Below are 24,723 nucleotides of genomic sequence, written 5' to 3'. Positions count from 1 at the left end.
CCCCTACCCCATCCCGCTCTAGGTATTGTTTTGTTTTCATTATTCCCACGCCCCTTTTCCAGACAGTGCCACAAAATACAGACCAGGGACAGAGCAGATTGCCACTGTGGGAGGAGCCCTCAGGAATATGGAAATTATACTTAGATGTAAGGGCGACTGGTCTCCTCCAGAGGCACAGGCCCCATCTCCGAGGTTAGCATGGTGTTTCTAACATCCCAGCACAAAGCAGGGAAGTGCCATGTGCTGGAGACCAGATCCCCCTCTACAGCCAGACCACTGCTTCAGAACACTCCCACCCAGGGAGAGCAGCTGTCTGTGCCGACCCGGAGATTGCCTACCCCTCCTTCTTGAGAAAGACAGCAGATGCTTTTCTATAATGTCAATTACTCCAAGGAATGTCATCATTTTTATGATTAATCAGTTGCTGAGTGTATACTCAGGGACATATGTCAGGTGGGTATCCAAGGACAACAAAAGACCCTGTGAAGAGGAGATAAAATGAATGCAGCCCTATAGCTGATAGTTAGAGCGACAGATTAACTGGGTATATTACACAAATATCTCTCCATGTAGCCTATGGCCAAAACAAGGACTATTTTGACCTAAATTCACCGTGAAACAAATCTATTTTTAAAACCTATAGGTTTTGTAAATTGGGGGGGAAAGTTGTAAATAATAAATATCCCCTTGACACAACTCAAATAATAATGAGCTGGGGAGTCTGAAACTGTGATTGTCACTTATAAAATAGCACCCAATGAATAAAAAATAGCTTTTGTGCTTAAAAGGATTCTTCCAAGAAGGAATCAAATCAAACAGGAGTATTCTACTTGCATTCTGAGGCCCAGTTCAAATGTCAACCCCTTGGGAAGTTTTCTCTGATCCCTCGAGCAGAATGAACAGGCCTCTCCTCCAAGCCCTTCCAGCATCATCAGTGGGGAGTGGAATTATTCACCATGGTAAGTCTCTCTGAGGAGTCTCTTCAATTGCAGCACCTAGCATACTACTCAGCTTCCTTCTCATTCTAGAGCCTTAAAGACGACGCAAAGATGAAGAGGATTAGTAGTAACAGAGCTGCTAACACTCAGGGAACAGTACGTGGGGCCAGGCACTAACTCCACGCAATCATTCTTTTAATCCTCTCAATAACCTACATGAAGTAGGTGCCACCAAGATGAGGAAACTGAGCAAGAGAAGTGAAGAGATGTGTCTAAGGTCACACTGCTAGTAAGTGGGGACAATCAGGATTCTAATTCAGGCATTCTTACTCTGCCACCTCCCAGATGGGGTTGAGATGAGAAATCACTGGCCTGGGAGTCAAAATACCTGGGGTCAAGTCTTTATTTGGTAGTTTACCAGCCTGCGAATACCCACTGAGCCCCCCTGGCCTGCAATCCCAGAGTTCCAGGTCTCATCCACACCTACGTGCAAGACAGCAACTGCCCCCTGGCTGGGCTTCCCCCCACTGAGCACAGCCTGGGGCTTCTGGATTAGCAACCGAGCCAAATATTTATGATGAGACATATGTTTTTGGGTGGATGTACCTGGGCATCAGTGCTTTCCTGATGAATTTACTCATAGTTTTTAAAGACCAAATGAGGCGCTGGGCCAAGTGCTAAGATGCAGCAAAGGCATAGCAAATGGTCCAGGGATGAAGAATTCAGAAGTAGATTCAAACAAGGAAGCCAAACCTCAAGATTACAATCTAGAGCTCTATGGCATGTGCTCTCCCATCATGCCACGGGCTCTCCCATCATGCCACGGGCTCTCCCATCATGCCATGTTCTCCCATCATGCCACAGCACAGTCACTCAGGCAAGAGAAACTCATTCTGTCTTCTGCTACATTACCCTTTTCTTTATACCTTCTACACACGTTTTATGTTCCAGGGATAGTATCTCTTTACGGGTCGGTGGCTTGGAACCACTTACAATTTCAGACTGACCTTTCTGAAACATTACTCAAGGATAAACAAATTGTTTCCTTTGCACTCAGGGGCATTACAATTTGAAGTTCAATTTTTTTGTACACTAGATCAACCACCAAAATGGTACAAGGGCATTTGCTCCTTTCAGCTTCTGCCTTCATATCACACTGGATATGAGGCCACTGTGACCTGTGCTTTCTTAGAAATTCATAATGGCATGAAATTTTTATGAGTTTAAAAAAATCGTGACATGTTTTTGCTGATAGGAAAAACAGGTGTTTTGACATCCCAGATTGGTTACCTCCACCCAGAATGAAGGAGACAGCTTGTATTCATAGCAGAAAATGGAAAATAGCATAATCTGTATGATTGTTTTCCTCTCAGGCCACTAGGCCCTCACTTGGAAAGAACATTCCTGTGCTCAGGTTTGATGACCTGATTGCCTTATCACGTGGGTCCTTTCCTCCTCCTCACTCATCCACAGAGGTAAGATTAGAAATGTCACAAATTGACGCAGAGATCAAAAAAGAAGCCTCTTTTGGAATCTGTTGTTTGTCTCTGTATCTTTGACATTACTGTTCGCTGTATTCGTCAGGCTAAGCTAGGTTATGCTGCAGTAACACCTCTTTCCCCCTGCCTGTGCTCTCCCTGACCACACAAAGTAAAGGAGAAGCCTCCTTCTCCTACAGGAGACTCGTCATTGTAGACCCTACCTGGAAATGGAGGCATGCGCTTTAGCTCTCCTGGTGATTAGAATGTGTGGCCACAGTGGTAATCACTGAAGACCTTTGCCACTGACGAGGTTTCCTGGGCCACAGGCAGCATCTATTGCCTCTAAGAAGGTGGAAGCCTCTGTCTTTTTGCTGCTTTAAATGTTGGCCAGAAGAACTGGCGATACTTCTATAGTGCATCCCAAGTGTATTACTTTAAATATGGCAGCTATATAGTTAAGGGATTTCAGGTTGTTAGAGAGGGAAGGTCCAAAATCCATTAGAGCACATTGAAGAAAATGAAATTAGTTTAGGAGTGCAAATACACATCAAGCCATTAAATAATTTAAAAGGCACTTAGCGTAGCATGGAGTCATATAAGTACGGGCACTCTTAAACTGCTTGAGATGTTCTAAGTGAAAATGTTTGGCAGGATTAAACTTGAAGACTGATGCGAAAAACCTGAAATTCTATAGGAAGCATTCTCTTGTGAAGGACAGTGGGGACAAATGTTTAACAAGGGCGATCTCCTGGTCACTAATGCCATGGGAAATTGTGTGTGTGGCAGTCACTGCCAGCTGCCCATGCAATATTCACCCCTTCTTTCTTACTAACAGAACTTCAATTTTATCCAAGGTACAGTGTGCCCCCTCAAAACCTCCATTTCTCAGCCTTCCCTGGAGCTAGAAGCAACCATTTGATACAGTCCTAGTCAATAATGTGTAAGCAGAAATCGGCAGGGAATTTCTGGGCAAGTGTAAATTCCTGATAGAAATCCTATCCCTTCTCCCTCAGCACTTCCTTCTCCTTCTCTCTGTCTAGAAGCTATTCTGTTGACCAAAAAGTTCCTTCGGGTTTCTCTGTAACATCTGATGGAACATCAATTGTTGGGAGATCGGAAACGGAGTAGCTGGTCTGCAAACGTTCAAGAGGAAGAACACCACCTACGAAGCACGGCAGAGCAGGGAGACAGAAGAGCCTGGCATGTTGATGACATCGTGAGCCACTGAGCCAACCCTGGGTTGCCGAACTCTGAACTTTCTAAGTGAGGGAAATAAACCCCTATTGGACTAAGCTACTGCAGTTGGTTTTCTATTTAATGAAGTTGGAGGCAATACTTAATCAATATAGCGTGTTAACACAGACAAAGAATTCCCTGTCCAATAAACTTTGGAACTGGTAGGGTAAACCCAGGTCCTTGTAACAGGACTTTTCCCAACCATTTATATCCCAGATGCCTGGTGATGCTTTGAGAGGAGGATAGAATACAGGGTCCCCCAAACGCTCTTGACCATGGAAAATTTTGTTTCATGTTACATTCCCTGAGGATAGTGCTCTACCAGACATACTTTGGGAAACAGTGTTCAAGGTGCCTTCTTCCTCCCACTTCTCTCCCCCCTCCCTCCCTCCTGGGCTAAGGAAACAACATGTCTTTGTAGGGCATACAAGTATAAATTCTTAGCGAAAGTTAAAACATAAAATCATCGTAACTTTGCTTGCTGGGTTGAATAGTGAGTGCCTCCCCCACATACTGTGACTGTGACCTTATTTAGAAATTGGGTATTTGCAGAAAGTTAAGACGAAGTCATAGGGATTAGGATGGGCCCTGAATCCAGTGGCAGGGTTGTTATAAGGAAAAGGAGATTTGGACAGAGAGGCACAAGGGACACACAGACACAGAGGAGAAGGCTATGTGACAGTGGAGGCGGAGATGGGAGTAATGCAGCTGCAAAAGCCAAGGAACACCAGGCATTGCGGACCACCAGCAGTAAGCAGGAAGAAGCAAGGAAGGCTTCTTCCCTTAGAGCCTTCAGAGGGAGCACGGCCCTGCTGACACCTTGATTTCAGACGTCACCCTCCAGAACTATGAAAGAATACATTGCTGTTGTCTTAAGGCATCCAGTTTGTAGTATTTTTGTTAAAGCAGTCCTAAGAAACTAATATACTTTGTAACATTATAACAAAGTTTAAATAGCTGTAATTTTCCCCCTGTATCCAGGGCTGAGAATTAAGGATAGATGGAGGCCTAGACTCTAGAGAGCCTGCCTCAGCCCCACCCATCTCCTCTACCATATTTTAGATTCTTGAAAGGAATTTATATTCTTCCTGTCTCTTTTCCTTGAAATCAAATAGTCTCTTGAAAACTCTGCCATTAACAAAGGGAGAAGGTGACATTTAGAAAGAAATGCCCTGAAGAGCAGCTTGTCAGGAACCCGGATTTGCAGTTATTACGGACGGCTACACCCTGGGTCAATGCCTTGTCTTCTCTCAGCTCCATTTGCCTGAACCTATGACTAGGGGTGGGGTGGGGTCGGGGGTGGGGGGTGGAGGGGCGGGAAGGGTGGCGGCCTTTCCACCTCGACAGGCTGGAATTCCGGCGGCAACGTTTCACATATGTGACATCTGACACATGTTACTCAGAAACATAAAGACAGATGAGTTCATTTGTATATAAGAATCTTACTTCCTAGGATATTTCTTTGAGCTGAAGTAGAGAAAGGAATGCAATTTTATGTTTGGGGTAATGTTTGTCTTGACATATTGATTCTTTAGAGAAAGGTGTAATAGAAATTGCTAGGTAATGAATGTAGGTCTTCCTTTCCTACCCTTAAAAGAAACTCACACTTACAAAATGAATTATTCACATTACAAAATATGTTGTTATTTTATGAACAAGTTTACTAAAGATTTCCCTTAAAACAAACAACAGAGCAAAATAGTGACTTCACCTGCTCTTCCCCAATCTAAACAACCCAAGATCCTTCAGACTTTCTTCATCTGAACTACTTTCCATCTACTTGACCATGTACTTTGTTTTTTCCTGAAACCCAGCCACTTTTCATCATACATTGTAAGTGTGATAACCAACACAGAGCACAATACTCTCAAAACTGAACAATGCACAGAAAGCTTAGGAAAAGAATACATCTTGGAGCCTGAAGGTCATTTTCTCAATGTATCCCACAGGTTACAGAAAATGCAGTGATGTCATGAGAAATGAAAGAATCCCTGCTTTTCACAAGGACACACAAGATACAATGTCTTTGTAAGGTACATCATGATATTGTAATTATCAGACAAAAATGTTTTAAAATGTTTTAAATGCAAATAGGCCTTGTCAAAAATGGTTTGAGGATGTCAAAGAGACTATAAATTCCGTAACACACACACTTTGGACATTTGCCTGTGGACATTTGCAGTGTGATTTGTGCTTACCAAGGACACAGACACCTTAAAATAAGACACTGTCTCCCTAATTATCTAATTATATCAACAGCACTATTGACTCTTACATTGACAACAAAGGAGAAAAATAAGTCAAAATAATGAATTAAGTTTTTTAAAGTCATAAACTGCTGGTCTATGTAGGGTTACCTAGTTATAAGTTTTTCTCATCCAAAAAATGAAATTAATAATCCCATCTACCTTATAGGGTTGTCATGATAACTAGATTTAAATACATATAAGTATAAATGTATAGCATTGTCTTAGTCTACTTGGGCTGCTATAACAAAATACCCTAGACTGGGTGGTTTGTAAACAACAGAAATTTATTCCTCACAGTTCTGGAAGCTGGGAAGTCCAAGATCACATCACCGGCAGATTCAGTGTCTGATGAGGGCCCATGTCCTGGTTCATAGAGGGCTGTCTTCTTGCTGTGCCCTCATATGGAAGAAGAGGCAAGAGAGCTCTCGAGTGTCTCTCTGAGGTCTATTTTATAAGAGCGCTAATCCCCATTCATGAGGGCTCTGCCCACTTGACCTAATCACCTCCTAAAGGTCCCACCTCCAAACACCATCACATTAGGGGAGATGTAAACATTCAGTCTATAGCAATCGTTAATATAGTCTGACATGTAGAATGTACTCAATAAATGCCAGTTACTACTATTATTATGGAGCCAAGTGGAAAGATTTGGGATATGTTTTAGAGAATTGAACCAATGCAATATTCTGATGGATTAGACAAGAAAGTGAAGGAAAGAGAGAAACCAAGGACAATTCCAAGATTTTTGGCATGGGCAACTGGGAGGATGATGTAATACAGAGAAAAGTGGGTTTGAGGAAAGATATCAAGAACTGTAACAGGGTCATGTGAGGTTTGGTCTGAGATGCCTGTAAGACATCCATGTGGAAATGTCAAGGAGGTCATTGGGATTACAAGTCTGCAGCCTCACCACTCAAAGTAAGGTCCCCAGACCAGCAGCACCATCATCACTTGGGAGCTTGTTGAAAATGCAGAATCTTAGGCCCCAGACTAATGAAATCAGAATCTGCATTTTAACAAGATCCCCAGGTGGTCAGTATGCACATTAAAGTTTGAGAAGCACTAAGCTAGAGCTCTGGTGAGAGAGAGACTTCGGAGACATCAGCATTTAAATAGAGTCTGAAGCTAAAGCCTGGATGAGCTCTCCTAGGGAGAGTCTGTAAGGAGACTAGGTGGCCCCGGGTAGAGCCGTGGGGCTCTCCCACATTTAGAGGTCTGGTAAGGATGAGGGGAACCACACAGAGGAAGAGGAGGAACAGCCAGTGAGGCTAAGGGAAATCCAGGAGAGTAAAAGGTTCCAGAAGGCCAGAAAATGGAATGTTTCAGGAAGTGTTCAACTGTATTGAATGCTGCTGATGGGTCAGGTAAGATAAGAACAGGGTAGAGGCCATTAGGTTTGGCAACGTGGAGGTCATCAATGACCTTGACAAGAGCAATCTCAGAGGTATAGAGAGGACAGAATCCCAAGTGCAGACAGTGAGGAAGAAGAAGGGGGACAGGGAGCAAAGGCAACTCTTGCAAGTTTTGCTGAGCACATAAAGAGAGAAATGGGGTAGTAGTTGAGATGTTTACGTAGGAGATACTAGAGCATGCCTGACTACCAAGGGGAATGTTGTAATTGAGGGAGGCAGAGAGGGAAGGCGATGATTCAGAAAAGGGAAAGACCAGCTGCTGGAGTAGTGTTTTGAGGTGAGAGGGAAGGGGCCCAGAACCCAGAAGGAAGGACAGCCTCTGACAGAAGAAGAACTCAGCTCATTGCTTCTGTTTCTCAATGAACTCAGAGGCACCCAGCAAGGTGGGGGGGGGGGGGGGGGGTGGGGAGGGAAGGAGATTTAGAGAAAGGAGGAGTGAAGTAGTCGTTTTGGAGAGTGGGAAAGTAAGTGCCTCAGGATTGCCAGGTAGTCAGGGAGTTTTTTTGAGATTTTTGGCTATGCGTTTAAGAAAACCCACGCTTTCCCATAACATGCTTCATTCCTCCAAAAACGTCCTACCCTAATGCATGAGCCATAAATTATGAGAAAGTGCATCTTCTCCATCCATTCTCACTATTCTCGTAAGCATTTTATTAGTTAAAGGTCACCATCAGCAGAGCAAGGCTAGACAAGGAGTCATTGCAGAGCCACAGCAAGACGGTGAGACAAAAGGACAGATGCCTTCTGTCCCCTCCCTGAGATTTATGGCTGGGGGTGACACAGGAATTAATGACATGAAAACACGAGATGCCTCAAGAGAGGAAGTTTTCCTCCTCATCTCACAATTCACAAGAAGAGCTAGGAGATCCCTCACGAGACTAGTACTTTGGTAAACAACACCAGCTACTGTGAATGGCCTTTAATTGAGTTTTGAACAAGCCCCAAGTCAATAATGCTTCCTTGGTTACCGCCCTTCCTGCTTGGAAACCAAACTCATTGAACAGTCACATAATTCTTGGCAGCACCCACTAATCCAGCTACATACACCCCCTTTCTGTGATCCCAAAATCAAAAATCTAAAGCCTGCCTTTCCCCGGAGCACACGGCACTCACAGCACACACCTCACACACTCAGCACCTGCACGCAGGGTACATGGCCTCCTTGCGCCCTACAGCCACCTCTATTTTCACTGTTTCAAAAACCCCTTTGCCTTGGGAGTACACACCCTCCACCTAGACTTCCCATCACCCCTCCTTTGGGCTAGCCTCTACTGCTCTCCTGGTCACTTCTCTCGATCACTGATGACTTCAGCTCCTTCCTGGCTGACCGTCTTCCCCTCCGTCACTATCCTTACTCATTCCTGATGATGCCGATTTCAGCCTCCATATCCATGCAGTGATCCACCCAACACCCAACCTCACATTTTCTTGGCCTCTAGAGCCAATGATCTCTCCTTTCAATCCAGCCTCAGCCACCCACTCCCATGGGCACATACCCTAGATTTTGCTGTCACCAGCAAGATCACCACCTCCCCCATCTGGAGTTCACATCCTACTCCTTGACCATGCCCTTCCAGCCCACCTACTCAGATATCCCTCCTCTAAGAATTCAGTGTCTCCAAGACCTCCTACTCACTTTCTCACCCCAAAATCCACCCTTCACATCCCTTCTTTTCTAGCTTCAATTAACTACTCCAGCTGGGTAACCACTTTGCAAAACACCTCTAACCCCTCTGTTCTTCTGTCCTCCACTATTCTCACCATGCAGAGCCCCACCTTTGGTCAAACCCTACATGACCTTGCTTCCAGTGTGCATCTGAGCAGTTGACCCTTGCACACAACCGTGCAGACTGGACTCATTTAAAAATTCCCTCCACACCTTTCAAATGATTTCTTAACATTGCCAGGCAACCTGCCTTTCCCCCGTGTCGACTCTTCAAGAGGATCGTTTCCCACCTTCTCATCTCTCCTCAATTCTCTCCCATACCTTCCTCATCCCCACTCTCAGCCAATGGTGTCATCTCAAACAGCATAATGAAATGCTTGCAATCAGCCCACGCTACCTCATCCTCCAACCCAATCCCACTAACCCACGTGAGTCAGCTCAGTGTCACCTCCCCAGAGAGGCCTTCTCTGGCCACTCTGGCTAAGCAGCCTCCTCTTGTCACTCTCTGCTTACCTGAATTTATCTTCTGCATAACAAGTATCAGTGCCTGGCACCATTCGTTTGTTTGCATGTTTAGCATCTTTCTCTTCTTCCTAGAGGGTGACCTCCTAGTTTGCCCTGGCATTCCCAGCACCTGGAACAGTAGCTGCGCATAGAGGGAGTTCAGTAAACCCTTGTCAACTGACTGACTGATATTCGTAGTTGAACCACGCAAACCTACCTACAACTGTAATAAATTACTCATTGCTGCTAGTATACCTCAATCATGGTAAAAATGTTATGGTAGAATACACATAACATAAAATTTACCATCTTAGCCATTTTTAAGAGTACAGTTCAGTGGTATTAAATATATTCTTAATGTTGTTCAACCATCACTACCATACATTCCATAACTCTTTTCATCTTGAAAAACTGAAACTCTATAACCATTAAATAATAACCATCCATTTCCCCCACCCCAGCCCCCAGCCACCACCATTCTACTTTCCATCTCTATGATTTTGACTACCCTCAGTACTTCATATAAATGGAGTCATCCAGTATTTGTCTTTCTGTGATTGGCTTATTTTACTTAGTGTATGTCCTCAAGGTTCATCCATGTTGTAGTATATGTTAGAATTTCCTTCTTTTTAAGGCTGAATATTATTCCATTGTATGTATATACCACATTTTCCTTGTCCATAGATGGACACTTGGGTTGCTTCCTTGTTTTAGCTAATGTGAATAATGCTGCTATGAACATGGGTATACAAATATCTCTTCAAGTCCCTATGTCAATCAAATTTAAATATACATTTTCTTGAACATCTTTTATTTAACCTTTTTTCCCCTCCCTTCACCCCCCCAAATTAACAGTAGGGCTGCTATCTGGGCCAAATATATCTATTTTAAAGAGGTATTGGGGAATTCCCTGGCGGTCCAGTGGTTAGGACTCTGGGCTCTCACTGCCAAGGGCCCAGGTTCGCCCCCTGGTCAGGGAACTAAGATCCTGCATGCTGCGCAGCACGGCCAAAACAAACAAGTAAGTAAATAAATAAATAAAATTACTATCCCTCTACTCTACCACCAAAACAACTCCTCTTTAAAAAATAAAATAAGGGCTTCCCTGGTGGCGCAGTGGTTGAGAATCTGCCTGCCAATGCAGGGAACACGGGTTCGAGCCCTGGTCCGGGAAGATCCCACATGCCGCAGAGCAGCTAGACCCGTGAGCCACAATTACTGAGCCTGCACGCGTCTGGAGCCTGTGCTCCGCAACAAGAGAGGCCGCGATAGTGAGAGGCCCGCGCACCGCGATGAAGAGTGGCCCCCGCTTGCCACAACTGGAGAAAGTCCTCGCACAGAAACGAAGACCCAACACAGCCAAAAATAAATAAATAAATAAAAATAAATGTACTAAAAAAAATAAAAATAAAATAAAATAAAATAAGGAGGTATTTACTGACTAAAAGTATAAAGACCAGAACTTGGAGTAAGCAAATTTTAAAATTGGAATCAATATTAAAGCTGTCTTGGGACTTCCCTGGTGGCACAGTGGTTAAGAATCCGCCTGCCAATGCAGGGGACACGGGTTCGAGCCCTGGTCCAGGAAGATCCCACATGCCGCGGAGCAACTAAGCCCGTGCGCCACAACTACTGAGCCTGCGCTCTAGAGCCCGCAAACCACAACTACTGAGCCCACGTGCCACAACTACTGAAGCCCGCGTGCCTAGAGCCCGTGCTCCGCAACAAGAGAATCCACCGCAGTGAGAAGCCCGTGCACCACAACGAAGAGTAGCCCCTACTCACTGCAACTAGAAAAAGCCCGCGCGCAGCAATGAAGACCCAATGCAGCCAAAAATAAATAAATAAATTTATTTTAAAAAAAAAAAAAAAAAGCTGCTTTCCTCCCTTCCTCTCTCCCTCCCTAAGGGATCAGCCCCTCATAGTACAAACCACAGCATCCTCCAGAGAAGAGCTCCAGAAGCAGCCTGTGCAGGAGGGAAGGCTCATGTACCCCGGTCCTGAAATCAGCCCCCTGACATCACCTTCCTCTCAGCAACTCCCCCCGAGTCTCCCATTCCACGCCCCCTGTTACGCTTCTGCTCCCCCTTTGAGACTAAGGAAAAATCCTTTTCCTGTTTACCTCAGAATGGCAGAGCCTTCCTGACATTTAAAAGACAAGAAACAACAAAAAAGAGATACTGTGGCATATAAGCAAATGAAAAGATGCTCAGTGGCATTGATCATTAGGTAAATGCAAATTAAAAACACAATGAGATACTACCCCACACTTATGATGGATAAAATTTAAAAAACAACAACAACAACTAACAATACCAAGTACAGAACAATGAGAACTCTCATACATTGCTGGTGGGAATGCAAAATGGTTCTGTCATTTTGAAACCGTTTGGCAGTTTCTTATAAAGTTAAGCATACACTTAACCACACTGGAATCCCACTCCTAGGGATTTACCCAAGAGAACTGAAATCTCGTGTTTATACAAAAACCTGTAGGCCAATATATATATAGTGGCTTTATTCACAGTCATCAAAAACTGAAAACAACCCAAATGTCCTTTAGTGAGTGAATGGCTAAACAAATTGTGGTACAGCCATCCAAAGGAATATACAAAAAGGAGGGACTATTAATATTGTAACAACATGGTTGAATCTCAAAAACATTAGGTAAAGTGAAAGAAGTCAGACACAAAAAGCTACTGTATGGTCCCATTTATATGACATTCAGGAAAAGGCAAAACCAAAAACAGATGGGTGGTTGTCAGGGGCTGTGGGTGGAGGGAGAAGATTCACTACAAAGGGGCATGAGGGCCCTTTTTCTACTTTGATTGTGGTGGCGGTTACATGACTGTATATATTTGTCAAAATTCATAGAACTGGACTTCCCTGGTGGCACAGTGGTTAAGAATCCCCCTGCCAATGCAGGGGACACGGGTTCGAGCCCTCGTCCGGGAAGATCCCACATGCCACGGAGCAACTAAGCCCATGCACCACAACTACTGAACCTGTGCTCTAGAGCCCGCGAGCCACAACTACTGAGCCCACATGCCACAACTACTGAAGCCTGCGTGCCTAGAGCCCGTGCTCTGCAACAAGAGAAGCCACCGCAATGAGAAGCCCGTGCACCGCAACGAAGAGTAGCCCCCTTTCGCCACAAGTAGAGAAAGCCCGTGCACAGCAATGAAGACCCAATGCAGCCAAAAAATAAATTAATTAATTAATTTTTAAAAAATTCATAGAACTATACATCTAAGGAAGGTGAATTTTACTATATATAGCATATAATATCATATATAACATATTATCTTAATAAGCTTGACTTTTTTTAAAAAAAGCACAAGTAAACAAATTAAAATGTGACCCTCTGTATAATACTGGGGGACACAATAGTAAATAATACCAGCGATACAAACAGCACCAGAAAAAGTCACTTTTAAAGAACTGGTTTCTGATCCTACGGTAGTAGTGTGCAGTGTGTACAATGGAGATTATAAAGCAAGAATGGAGACCTTCTTCTCAAAAATCTCAGTAACTTTGAAAGACTATTTTAGCAGGTAAAAGGTAATGGAGAATCTCAAATAGGAGAGACACCAAGATAGTTACAGATCAGCTTGTGGACTTGCTCTGCAAATCAAAGCCCCTCTTTCTTGTCCCTTCTCCTCATTTCCCAATGGACTTGACCTTTCTGGGGCTGCAGCCACCCATCCGTAAAATCCTGGTGAACCCAATTCACAGCAATAAAAACAAAGCTCCCTTACATAACTAAAGCTATAGATCTGCTTTAGAACATTGTTAGCTTAATTAAGTATTGCCTTCTGGGTGTCCCAGTTGCAGAATTTATGGATTTTTGTCCCACTATTATAAGTCAACTTAATAGATTTGTCATTTAACAGTATTCTCTAGCTATTTTCATTTTGTGTTTGAAGTTGACTAATGATTAACATCATGGTTAAGATGAAAGGCTCCAATTTTAATAAAGCAGCAAACAGTACAAAACAGTAGACATTCTTTAATTATGAAAAATGTTGAAAATATACAAAATTAGAGGGCACACTATAAGGAACTCCAAGCACCCATCACCTAGCTTCAGAGTAGACTGCAGTTTGCCCAGGAGAGTCCAGTATATGCCTCCGGTTCCCAGGTAATTATTAATGGCACCTCCTTTCACTCTAAAAGTGCCAGTTTAGGTGATAGATTACACTCAGCCTCAACAATTGTTAACTCAAGGGCTATTTTAGTTCACCTCCAACCCCACTCATCCCCCAATAAGAAAAAGATTCTTTTGAGACAAATCCTAGACATTGTATCATTTCCTCCATAAGTATGATAGACTTTGAAAAGGAGATTTTAATTCTTTGACAGCCTTAATGTGATATAGCTTCAGTTCAGAAGTAAATATAACAAATAGTGGCTTCAAAGCTGCTAACAGTTTTATGACCTGTAACTTTAACAGAGTTAAGATATATAAAGCAGGATCCCCAAAACTGTTTTCAGTCTTAATGATCATTGCTAAGGCTGAAAAATGAAGCAATAATCTCCAAATTAGATGAAAACATAGAGACAACTGAAATTTCTTGTGCATCATAACTCCAGATTTACTTTCTGAACAAAGAACTGTTGGCACCCACAAATCCTTGCTTCTCATCCAGGTAAAAAAAACCCAGCAGCCCCTCCCCTGTGAGAATACAATCTGTTAATTCACTTACTTTCTCTGTGAGTTCCTTACTTTCTAGGTCTAAATCAAATGTACTGTCAACTCTTGACAAATGATCTTCCATAGCACTCAGGCAAAAAGTGTGACCCAGATCCCTAGGAGAACTTTTCATCTTCTCTTAATTTTCATTTTTATCCCAATCTCTTTTAGACTATTAGCCAAACTCTTCTAATTTGCCGTTTCCACTTTTCTGGAATGTCTAAAGAGAAACAACTGAGCTCATTAGAATTGTACGTAAACTAAAAGTTAATCACCATTGAGTAGGGGTAGAAAAATGCTTCAATGTTTCTGGACTATTCTAGATGGGAGAACATACTGGAATTGAGTTGATAGGTGCTGCACCTATTTGAAAGCATTTTCATAACAGAGAAAAGCAAACCTCACCAATGTTTGAATTTAAATCATGGCCATGCCAATAGTTTGTTTTATCACTACTATGCAAGGCTTGATTGAAAATTAATACCTTGGCTTCAATTTAAGATGGCAGGCCTAATCCCACCTATCACTACGTTTTTCTCTCTTCTTAGACTCCATTAAATTGATAATAAGGGAATAAAAATACATAATCCCACAATGACAAAGTAAAAGCAGATCATCAACAGAGAAGAGATTTCAACAAGTTTCTGGAGGACAAAAAGCAGATGGAGAACTGGTGACTAATGGTTGAAAGCAAAAGAAGCCTCAGCCCAGATTTCAGGCAGAGGATGTTGGAACCAAGGAGGCAGATGATCTGTCTGGCAGAGCCCTAAAAATGTCCTGGACTCTGAGATGGCAGGTGTTATGGAGGGGAGGAATTAAAAAGAGAATGAACACAAGGGCACAAATTGCAGTCTCTATACAGAGCAGTGGACCCTGCCCACCCCCAGCACACAGTGGTTCACAGCCAGGCAGACAGCTGTAGTTACCTCTGTATCTCAAACCAGTATATATATACTGCTGTTTCTGAATTTATCAACTTGACTTCTGGGTGAGTCTTCTTAGAGAAACTGCGTGCACTGCAGGGGGCGAACTAGAGCAGCTCTGACGGTGCCGGTGCCCTCAGGGTAACAGAATCCATTTGAACTTCACCCTGGAAGCATTTTCCACTTAGTGGTCCAAAGGTGGAGATATTGGAGCCCCTGAGAAGGATACGAAATCCTAGCATATTACTTACCGTGAACAGTGAAAAACAGCAACCCAGTTGGATAACGAGCACATTAAGAGTTTTCATCATTTAGAATTCCCTTATAGACAAATCATAGAAACCAACTATGGCAATGGAACAGAATGAATAGTTTATCAATTTTGATAATGCCAAAGTAAATGTATGGCTAGAGGGAAGGAGGAAGCAGGCAAGGAGAGGTGATGGTATAGCCTTATCTTACAGAGTAAAGTGACCCAACCAACAGTCCCTGGAATGAGAAATCTGGTTTTAATAAATGCATTGTCTGGTGTGGCAGGTATGACCAGAAGGCAGCGAAGGGATGTAGGTGTGGTGTAAATGAACTACATCCTTGACTTTCATGGCAGAAGGTCACTAGATGATGATCAAAGTCTATGAATTCAGAAACAGCAGTACACACATATTATTTTGAGATACAGAAGTAACTATAGCAGAATGGAAAACACAGCTAAAATTGGTTCGCCTGTGGAGAAAGCATTTGGGGCAGGGCAGGGATTGTTGCTTTCTGTTAGAAGCCCTTCAGTCCTATTTGATTTCTTAACTATACACGTGCGTTGCCTTAAAAACAATAAAAATTGGGGGACAGGTGACGAAGAAGGAAAAAGAATGGTATGTTTTATGAAATACAATAAAGGAAGTCTTATGCAATATATGGTCGGAACAAGCATGTTATGGGTTAAGCTGGATGCTGCATAACTATGGTAACAGATGTAGCTAATTTAGGACCAAATGAGGGTGTTGGAAGGATCTAAGAGAAAGGTGGTGCGGAGAGGGAAGAAGAATAAATTCTAAATAAAGGAATGCTGAGATAACCAGGATAGATGCTCTGCCACCTGACACAAGTAAAGGTGGAAAGAACTGAACCTGCCCTCACTTTTGCAGTGTCTTTTCACCATAGATTTTTACAAATAAAAGCCAAGAGATCCTTATATCGGTGCCATGCAGAGTAAAGAAAGCAAACACGATGAAATTCATACTCAATAAAATAATTTGGGTGGAAAATCATGTCCGTTAAATGAAATTCTGTCTCCATAAAGTCCCCATGCATTTCAAAGTTTAATAACTTCATTTGTTCTTCGAGAAAAACAATTTATAAATGACATTTAAATGCACATGTATTGGCTTTCCCTTCAATAAAATGATTCACAGTTGAGCATATGTAGTTAACTACCCCTTTCAAGATTCCACAGAAAATTACTGCAGGAATATAAAAATAGGAACAAATCTGCATCACTTCTGGTTACCAGGAAGACTGCCATCCACGCGGTAGAATCTGTGAGGAATCGACATTTTTGTAACATCGATTCTTCCCATCCAGGAACATGACATTCGATTTCTGGAGTAAATATTGGTAGTTCCTATTTTCTGTGGAAGTTGTCCATTTCTTCAAGACTTTCACATGTTAGGATACAATAATGCATAGTGTTCTTATGATTTCAAATCTCTTCTTCTCCCCTTCACTCCATATATCATTTCTAGTGTTGTTATTTTTTTTTTCTTTTTTCTTTTAATAAGGCTTGCTAAAAGTTTGTCTGTTGTGGAGAGGGGGAATGTCCAGAAAGATGGTCCAGCCTACATCCCCAAGGAAGGAGATGAAAAGCAGTAGAGGTAGGTACGGAACTTGGGCTTTATCCTGAGGGCAGAGGAGTGACAAGATTCCATTTTTGTTTTGGAAAGATCACTGTGGATGGATGGAGGGAGGTTGGGCTCCATGTGGGGAAGAGAAGGCGGAAGCTCTGGAGTAAGCCAGAGTTCTAGCTGGACATTACGGCTGTCTGAAACAGGAGCCCAAGCAAGCTAGACTAGCAGGATGGAGGGCAACCTCATCAACATAGGGACCAAGGTCTAGCTGGACTTCATGGAAGCTACTAGAACTGGAATCGCTGTGGCCACCTCAAGGGAGCCAAGTGGCTTCTCTAAATTGGCGAGGGGAGTAGGGGGATGACCCATGATCTGTCCTCACCCTAACGCCCTCCCCTGTTTGGCCTAATATGGCTACCAGCCCTGAGGTTCCAAGTCCTCACAGGTTCATGCCTGGTCCAATCAGCTGTCTGTGTGTGGGGATGGGGTGGAGGGTGTCCAGTGGTCCTTAGTGCTGCCATTCACAGAAGCCAGAGGGATTTGCTACTTGGCTTGATAAGTTCTTTCCAGCCACTTCAAGGCTGGGCCCAGGGAAGACCATTCTAAATATTGTATAGAGCACTGAAATTTGTTTTCTGGCTACCACATCCTAAACTCCCTAACCTCCAGGTCCTGCTTGGGTTGCTTGAGGGTTGAGGTCCTGGGTCAGATCAAGTACGCTAGGGATATTTACTGGCGGGCCAAGTGGCATTTATTTATATACTTATGTATCTTTATTTTTAGCCACAACTGTTGGGTTGACTTGAACCAACCTGGTTTGAAGCTTTACTGGGGGCTCCTTGGGCACATGTCAAGACTGGGTCCAGGCACTCAAGGTGGAGGGTGCTGAAAGAGTTCCTAGAGCCTTTTGATTTATACACCCACCCTCTCCCTGACCACATCACAGCCCTTCCAGGCCTTTCAGGCCTGGAGCTTAAGGATTATTCTAGGTCTCAACTGGGAGCACACACCTGCCTCTTCCCAGGAGAGTTCCTTATTGAATCATGGGCTGGCTGTTGTTGGTTGGCACCATTTGTACCATATCTTCTTCTTAAAGAATATGAGCCTATTGTCTGTTCTCTTGCTGTTCTCTAAAACTAAAATAGATCTGTCTTCCTTTGCCTGGCACTGTCCCAGCTTTAGCACTGAAAGCCTCCCATCCCAGGAAACCCACCAGTCCTGGGCAACCAGGTCCTAAGTAACACACCATCAAATAACTCTGTGTGTGTGTGTGTGTGTGTGTGTGTGTGTGTGTGTGTGTGTGTGTGTGTGTGTGTGTGTGTGTGTGTGTCTATATACATGCATATATCTATGATAAGTGTATATCAAAAGGAAAGCAATCAAAAATATGATTATAGTGGGAGACCAACATACTTCTTGTAATCTCTGACAGATCACCTAGGTACAAAGAAAATTTTAAAACAGATTTGAACAATATAATCAGTAAACTTGTTTTAGTCCATACAATCAAACGTTGTACTCCACAGAGAATAGGCTTTCTTTTCACTTCATTCAATAACATTGGCAAACCTTTCATTTGTAGCTTATCCTGGAAGATAGACCAGGATGAATTTTTGCTGGAAGCTTGCCATTCTTTGAGTCCAGGGGATTTTGCTATTGTTGTTGAAGACAGAGGCAAGTTTTGGTATTACTGCCTTAAAATTCTTTCAGACTAAATCTATGGCAGTTAAGGTATATAGAGTCAAATTTGGGGCTGCAATCTCTCGTCTAGAGATTCAAAATTCTATTCCAAGAATCTTGGGTCTGTCAAAATGCTTGAATTATATAGCTCAAAATGCTTGAACTATATAGAAATCCCTTTTGAAGGAAAAAAAAAATCTCATGGACCGAGGGTTGACCTAAGTCACTTTTATTAAAATATAACTTAAGTATGTACACTCATAAAGACCAGTTCAAATACTTACAGTTTATAACTTTTATAAAATTAGAATGCCAAAACAAATGTGCAAATAAATACAACTATCCAACTTTAAAAGGTCAAGTTAATAAAACTAATTTACTGCAACAGATAATATTGTTTTGCTGAAACTAAAATACCATTTGGGTTTAACAATAGAAAGATGTAGCTGCAGGTCTAGTTACTACATATTACCATTATCTGAATTTTTTACTTCAACATACTAATGCAAACAATACCTAAACAATGCAAAACAATATTAATAACCTCAAAAATGTGTTTGCTACTTGAAGATAATTCAGATATCATAATTTAAAATGCTGGTATCAAACCATCCTGGGGTACCTACATAAATGAAGTGCCATTTCACACTAATAAAAATAGTATTAATTGCTAACATTTATTGAACATAGATATGCTCCAAATATTTCACATGTAATACCTCTAATCCTCACAATCTTACTATGAAATCAATAACACATATTTATCCACATATTATCATAGCAACAGAGAGGTTGAGTAACTTGCCCAAAGTCTCACAGCTAGTAAGTGGAAAAATGGATTTGAAGTCAGGCAGTCTGACTCCACTTAACCATACACTAAATTGCCTGTCTCATTGCTTTGGACATAAGGTACTTATTGGGAGGTTGCTAAATCTGCACTAAATGGAGATCTAATCCAATTATTCTAAAACCAGCAAAAGCAACTTTTTCATTGTGTTTTTACTGCAACACCTGCTGCTAATAAATTGCTGCAACTTGGTCCATACAAAGGTGGAGCTGGCCCAAGAGCTTCATTCCTTGACTGTATAGCAGCGGTCACCAGATGCTGTTCTTTTTTGAGTCTGGTGAGCCTGTGCCCTGGGTGGACTCACCACTCTCCTCACGTGTCTCGATTTAAACTCCCCTCCCCCTCATCTGTGCTGTGGCCCCAGCCACCAGGCCTGCTCCTGGCCCACATGGGAAGATACAGAGGCAAACAGAGGCCCTAGCATTGCTTTGGAGGTTGCCATCAAAATGATCCAGAACATGGTTTTAATATCTATTATTGAAGATTATCACTGAAATAAAACCACTGAATTTTAGGGAATACACAGACCTCTCAAAATACATATATTCTCAGAACCCCAGGGGTCCAAGAGACCTGTGGGGTAATAGCAGGATCCCTCACACTAAGGGACACTCTAAAAAAGGGTGAGTGAAACCCATGTGTCTGATGAGGGCATGATTTAGGACATCTTTCCAAACACTGCATCATATCTGAAAAAAGTTCCTTTCTGCTCTTAGAATCAAGAATTGTTGTGCTTCTCTAAAGAAGTTTTTGTTTTGTGTTTTTATGTCTGGACACATGACATTTTGTGTTTCATGCTTTTCCTACACAGCTCTTTTTTTTTTTTTTAACATCTTTATTGGTGTATAATTGCTTTACAATGGTGTGTTAGTTTCTGCATTATAACAAAGTGAATCAGCTATACATATACATATATCCCCATATCTCCTCCCTCTTGCATCTCCCTCCTACCCTCCCTACCCCACCCCTCTAGGTGGTCACAAAGCACTGAGCTGATCTCCCTGTGCTATGCGGCTGCTTCCCACTAGCTATCTATTTTACATTTGGTAGTATATAGAAGTCCATGCCACTCTCTCACTTTGTCCCAGCTTACCCTTCCCCCTCCCCGTGTCCTCAAGTCCATTCTCTACGTCTGCAACTTTATTCCTGTCCTGCCCCTAGGTTCTTCATAACCATTTTCATTTTTTTTTTAATTCCATATATATGTGTTAGCATACGGCATTTTTTTCTCTTTCTGACTTATTTCACTCTGTATGACAGACCCTAGGTCCATCCACCTCACTACAAATAACTCAATTTCATTTCTTTTTATGGCTGAGTAATATTCCATTGTATATATGTGCCACATCTTCTTTATCCATTCATCTGTCACTGGACATTTAGGTTGCTTCCATGTCCTGGCTATTGTAAATAGAGCTGCAGTGAACATTTTGGTACATGACTCTTTTTGAATGATGGTTTTCTCAGGGTATATGCCCAGGAGTGGGATTGCTGGGTCGTATGGTAGTTCTGGTTTTAGTTTTTTAAGGAACCTCCATACTGTTCTCCATAGTGGCTGTATCAATTTACATTCCCACCAACAGTGCAAGAGGGTTCCCGTTTCTCCACAACCTCTCCAGCATTTACTGCTTGTAGATTTTTTGATGATGGCCATTCTGACTGGTGTGAGGTGATACCTCATTGTAGTTTTGATTTGCATTTCTCTAATGATTAGTGATGTTGAGCATTCTTTCATGTGTTTGTTGGCAATCTGTATATGTTCTTTGGAGAAATGTCTATTTAGGTCTTCTGCCCATTTTTGCATTGGGTTGTTTGTTTTTTGATAATGAGCTGCATGAGCTCCTGCACAGCTCTTATTACAACTTGTAATCAGATACTCATTTGCAAGATTGCTTCGTGATTGTCCGTTTCTTGCATTCGGCTGTAAGTGTTGTCAGGGCAGAGACCACGTCTGTCTGCTTCACCCCTTTGTTCCCAGCACCTCTCAGAATCTGTGCGGAGTAGGTCCTCAGTGAATGTTTCTTGAGTGAACAAGTGAGTGAATGAGTCAGTGAATAAATAAAGCATATGAACCGTAGGCTGGTCAATTTCCCTTTTTGTATGAGCTGCTAGAAAGTTCAGAGCTGGATTTGTTTGCCTCTCATAAGTTTGTATTTTTGCAATAGCCTCATTCTTAATACAATTTTATGTCTCTACCTTTCATTTATTTTTCTTCCCATCTACTTCTTAGTCTGCCTTGCTATATTTTATGAATCCCTGTAAACTGTCTTAAATCCCTTGTAGAACACAGTAGATGATAAATATATTTATCAGAGTCTTTTTTATATGTATTTAAAATCTTAACCCTAAACCCTCTGCCAACAAACACACTTGATCACCTGTAAACTCTTAAGAATAGCTGAGATTTACTAATTCCAGCACCATATTGATATTTAAAGTAAACTCAATTCAAACCTAGAAACCGCATGCAGTGCATCATTTCTGGCAGTGTTGTATACTTTGTATGTGACAAGCACATTTCTAATCAGGCGAGACAATTGGGTGAACAAGAAAGAGCATAGGGCTTGCTACAAAAATGGTATGGATTTTGGATCAAAGAGTGATTCTCCCAAATGTATTGACATCATACTAATAATGAAAAGTTTGCTTTTACTGCGCCCTTCTAGGGGTGGGGGGGTGGGGAGTGAAAGTAAGTGGGGGGGTCTGAGCAAGATCTTGGTCCACAGGCAGAATGAAGGTAGAACATTATAAAGTAGAAATATTAAATGGCCTAGCCCCTTTTAAAATCTGTAACATATACTCTTCATATGTCAGTGAGAGGGGTGACTTGCAAGTCTGAAGCTTCACAGCTCTCTTCCCTGGTCAGACTCATTTAAAATTTAAAGCACTTTCACTTCAAATGTTACCAACTATTTTTCCCTTAAAATAAAACATCATTTGCACATCCCATTAACGAGGACATACCTCACCGCACAAGTTCAACATCTCCTGTATCTCCACCAGATCCACACCCTAGATGTGAGAGGAGGGAGTCCACCTTCCCCATCATTTGCTCCTGCCAGGACGCCGGAAACCCCTCATTTGGGGTTAGTCAGAAAGCACAAAACGTCCCTTTAGGAAACTGAGATTTGATTTCTAGTATTAATAAGGCTCTTAATGAGTCAGTTGAATCTTAGCTGACAAACTGCAAGAGGAGGGAGGAGTAGGCGTGAAGAAACAGATGGGTAATAATCATGTGTCAAAGATAAAGGATAATTTTCAAAAGAATTTGATAGGGTGTGGGCTTGGGGGCTTTTTTCCCCCTTCTTTTCTTATCTCTCTCTGTCCCTGTCTCTCTTTCTCTATCTCTCCCCACCCACCCCCTTTTTCCTTTCTTTCTTTCTTTTTTTTTTTTTCTTTCTTTTTTGTCAGAGGGTGGAGATTAGAGAAGAAAAGAAAGGGGGAGAAAAGGCAAGACAATAGGCTAGACCCGAGCGCCCGATCAGCATCCTAAAGCAGTCTGCCCCTCCCTTCCCCCCAACACTAGGTAGGCTGGCTGTGGTCGCGATTTCAAAACAAGCAGACGATGGCCCCCGCCTCGCGGGTGGAGCGCGGCCTCCTCCCGGGTGCAGGAGAGGAGGGGAGACAGGGGAAGAGAGGGGAAGGAAGACGAAATCTAAGGGATGAACAGACTGGCCCGATCTCCTCGCGGACAGTGGCCTTTTTTCCCTCCAAAGTGGTGGGGTCGCATACAAATTCAAACCCCCTGGGGTCCGCTCACGTGCCAGCGGCCCTCCTCCCAAGGCAAGCTGCTGCCGACGCCGCACCTGCTAGCCCCGCAGCTGCGGCGGCGCCACGGCGATGGCGAGGCCCGGGGAGCGCGCCCAGCCCTGCCGAGCGGGTCCCGCGGCTCCCCGGGAGGGCGGCGGCGGAGCGCGGAGGGAAGGGAGGGGCGGCCCCGCGAGGCGAGGCTTGCCGCCCGCCAGCCAGCCGGGACCGAGAAGAAAGCCCCACCTGTGAGGCGCTGCGCTCGGGGCGGGTGGGTTCGATCTTCCCCAGGCAGAGGCCAGCTCTTGGCAGCCCGCTTTCCAAAGAACCTCCAATGTTACATCAGCAACAGAAACCTTTAGGCATAAAGCACAGACGAGGGGAAGCGCTGCACCGCAGACGCGCTCACTAACAGACGCTCACCGACCTGGACCAACCAGCTCCCGTTCGGTAGAAGGATGCTGTAGGGGGGTCTCAAATTCGCTTAAAATAAACAAAACCAAGGCCAGCCCATGGCGCCCATTCCCAAGACGGGCTTACCTCTTGCAAGGCATCTTATCCGTCTCTGGTCTTCCGCTGCGGGTTGTTGGGGGTTTGTTTTGTTGGTCGGTTTTTCTTTTTGGGAGCTGCTTGATAAACGCACCCAGCTAATCGGCAGAGCAATGTTTTCTACTCATCCTGCAGCCCCGCACTTGCCAGAGCTGCCTGGAAATCCACCAGCAACGCAGCTTCTCCGCGTCAGTGGTAATTACAGACAACAGAGACTGCTACTCCTTGACAAAAGGCTTTCGTTCCCGCTCGTCCCTTACAGCCCTGATGTCAGAATTAAATCCATTTCCAGCACGAGGCTAGGAGGAAATGAGAGCTCTCTCGGCCCTGTGCGCTGACAAAAGGACGCTTGGCGGTGCCCACAGCGCCCCCTCTAGCGGGCCGCTGCCCGGACGCCCGAGGGCCGCGGTGCTGCAGTGCCCCCGCCCGCTCGCAGTCTCGCCGCCCGCGCTGCCGCAGTCCCGCCGCCCAGGCCCTCTGCCCACCGCCACTTCCGCACCGCGAGCTGACCGGAACAGCCAAGAGCCAGTGTGAGGATGTGGTTACTAGGAAGAAAATCTGAAACTTGAGCTCCGATAGAGGTTGTATCCTCTTGGGATTAAATGGAAGCAAAGTCTTGTATTTGTAATTATTTTTTTGTCTAGGAAGGACATCTTGCTTTAGAAGATTAATTCTATTCGTAATTTTAATAGCAATTGTTTGGCCATTTGAATTCCAAGCCAAAATCATACCTATTCTAATGCTGACTCCATTTTCCACAAGGGCAAAATGTTTGTTGTTGCCCTACCCTCTGCGGTTATGGGCCCAGCTCCCTCCAATTCTCACTACTTCCTCCTCTCACCCCCTCCCCTCCCGCAGTCTCCCACCCCAGCGGGAACAGGTGTTTGGTGAACGTGCAACTGGATGGAGAACCAGAATACTTGGTTACGTCCCAGACGTGCCATTAACTAGCTGTGT

At 43.5% G+C, this 24,723-nt stretch overlaps 1 protein-coding gene across 1 annotated transcript in view; it reads right to left on the bottom strand.

The window, feature by feature from the left end:
* The window catches only part of ADD2 (adducin 2), a 104,686-nt gene extending 80,486 nt beyond the window's left edge, over positions 1 to 24,200 (bottom strand). Inside the window, exon 1 of the mRNA XM_059943033.1 lies at positions 23,758 to 24,200. The gene's annotated coding sequence lies outside the window, so the exon portion shown is untranslated. The remainder of the gene's footprint in view (positions 1 to 23,757) is intronic.
* Between the last annotated feature and the right edge of the window lie 523 nt (positions 24,201 to 24,723).

This window comes from Balaenoptera ricei, chromosome 13, assembly GCF_028023285.1.
Source record: "Balaenoptera ricei isolate mBalRic1 chromosome 13, mBalRic1.hap2, whole genome shotgun sequence".
NCBI classification, from domain to species: Eukaryota; Metazoa; Chordata; class Mammalia; order Artiodactyla; family Balaenopteridae; genus Balaenoptera; species Balaenoptera ricei.
Note: the sequence above shows the minus strand (reverse complement) of the source record. Positions and strands in the feature narration are given on the sequence as shown.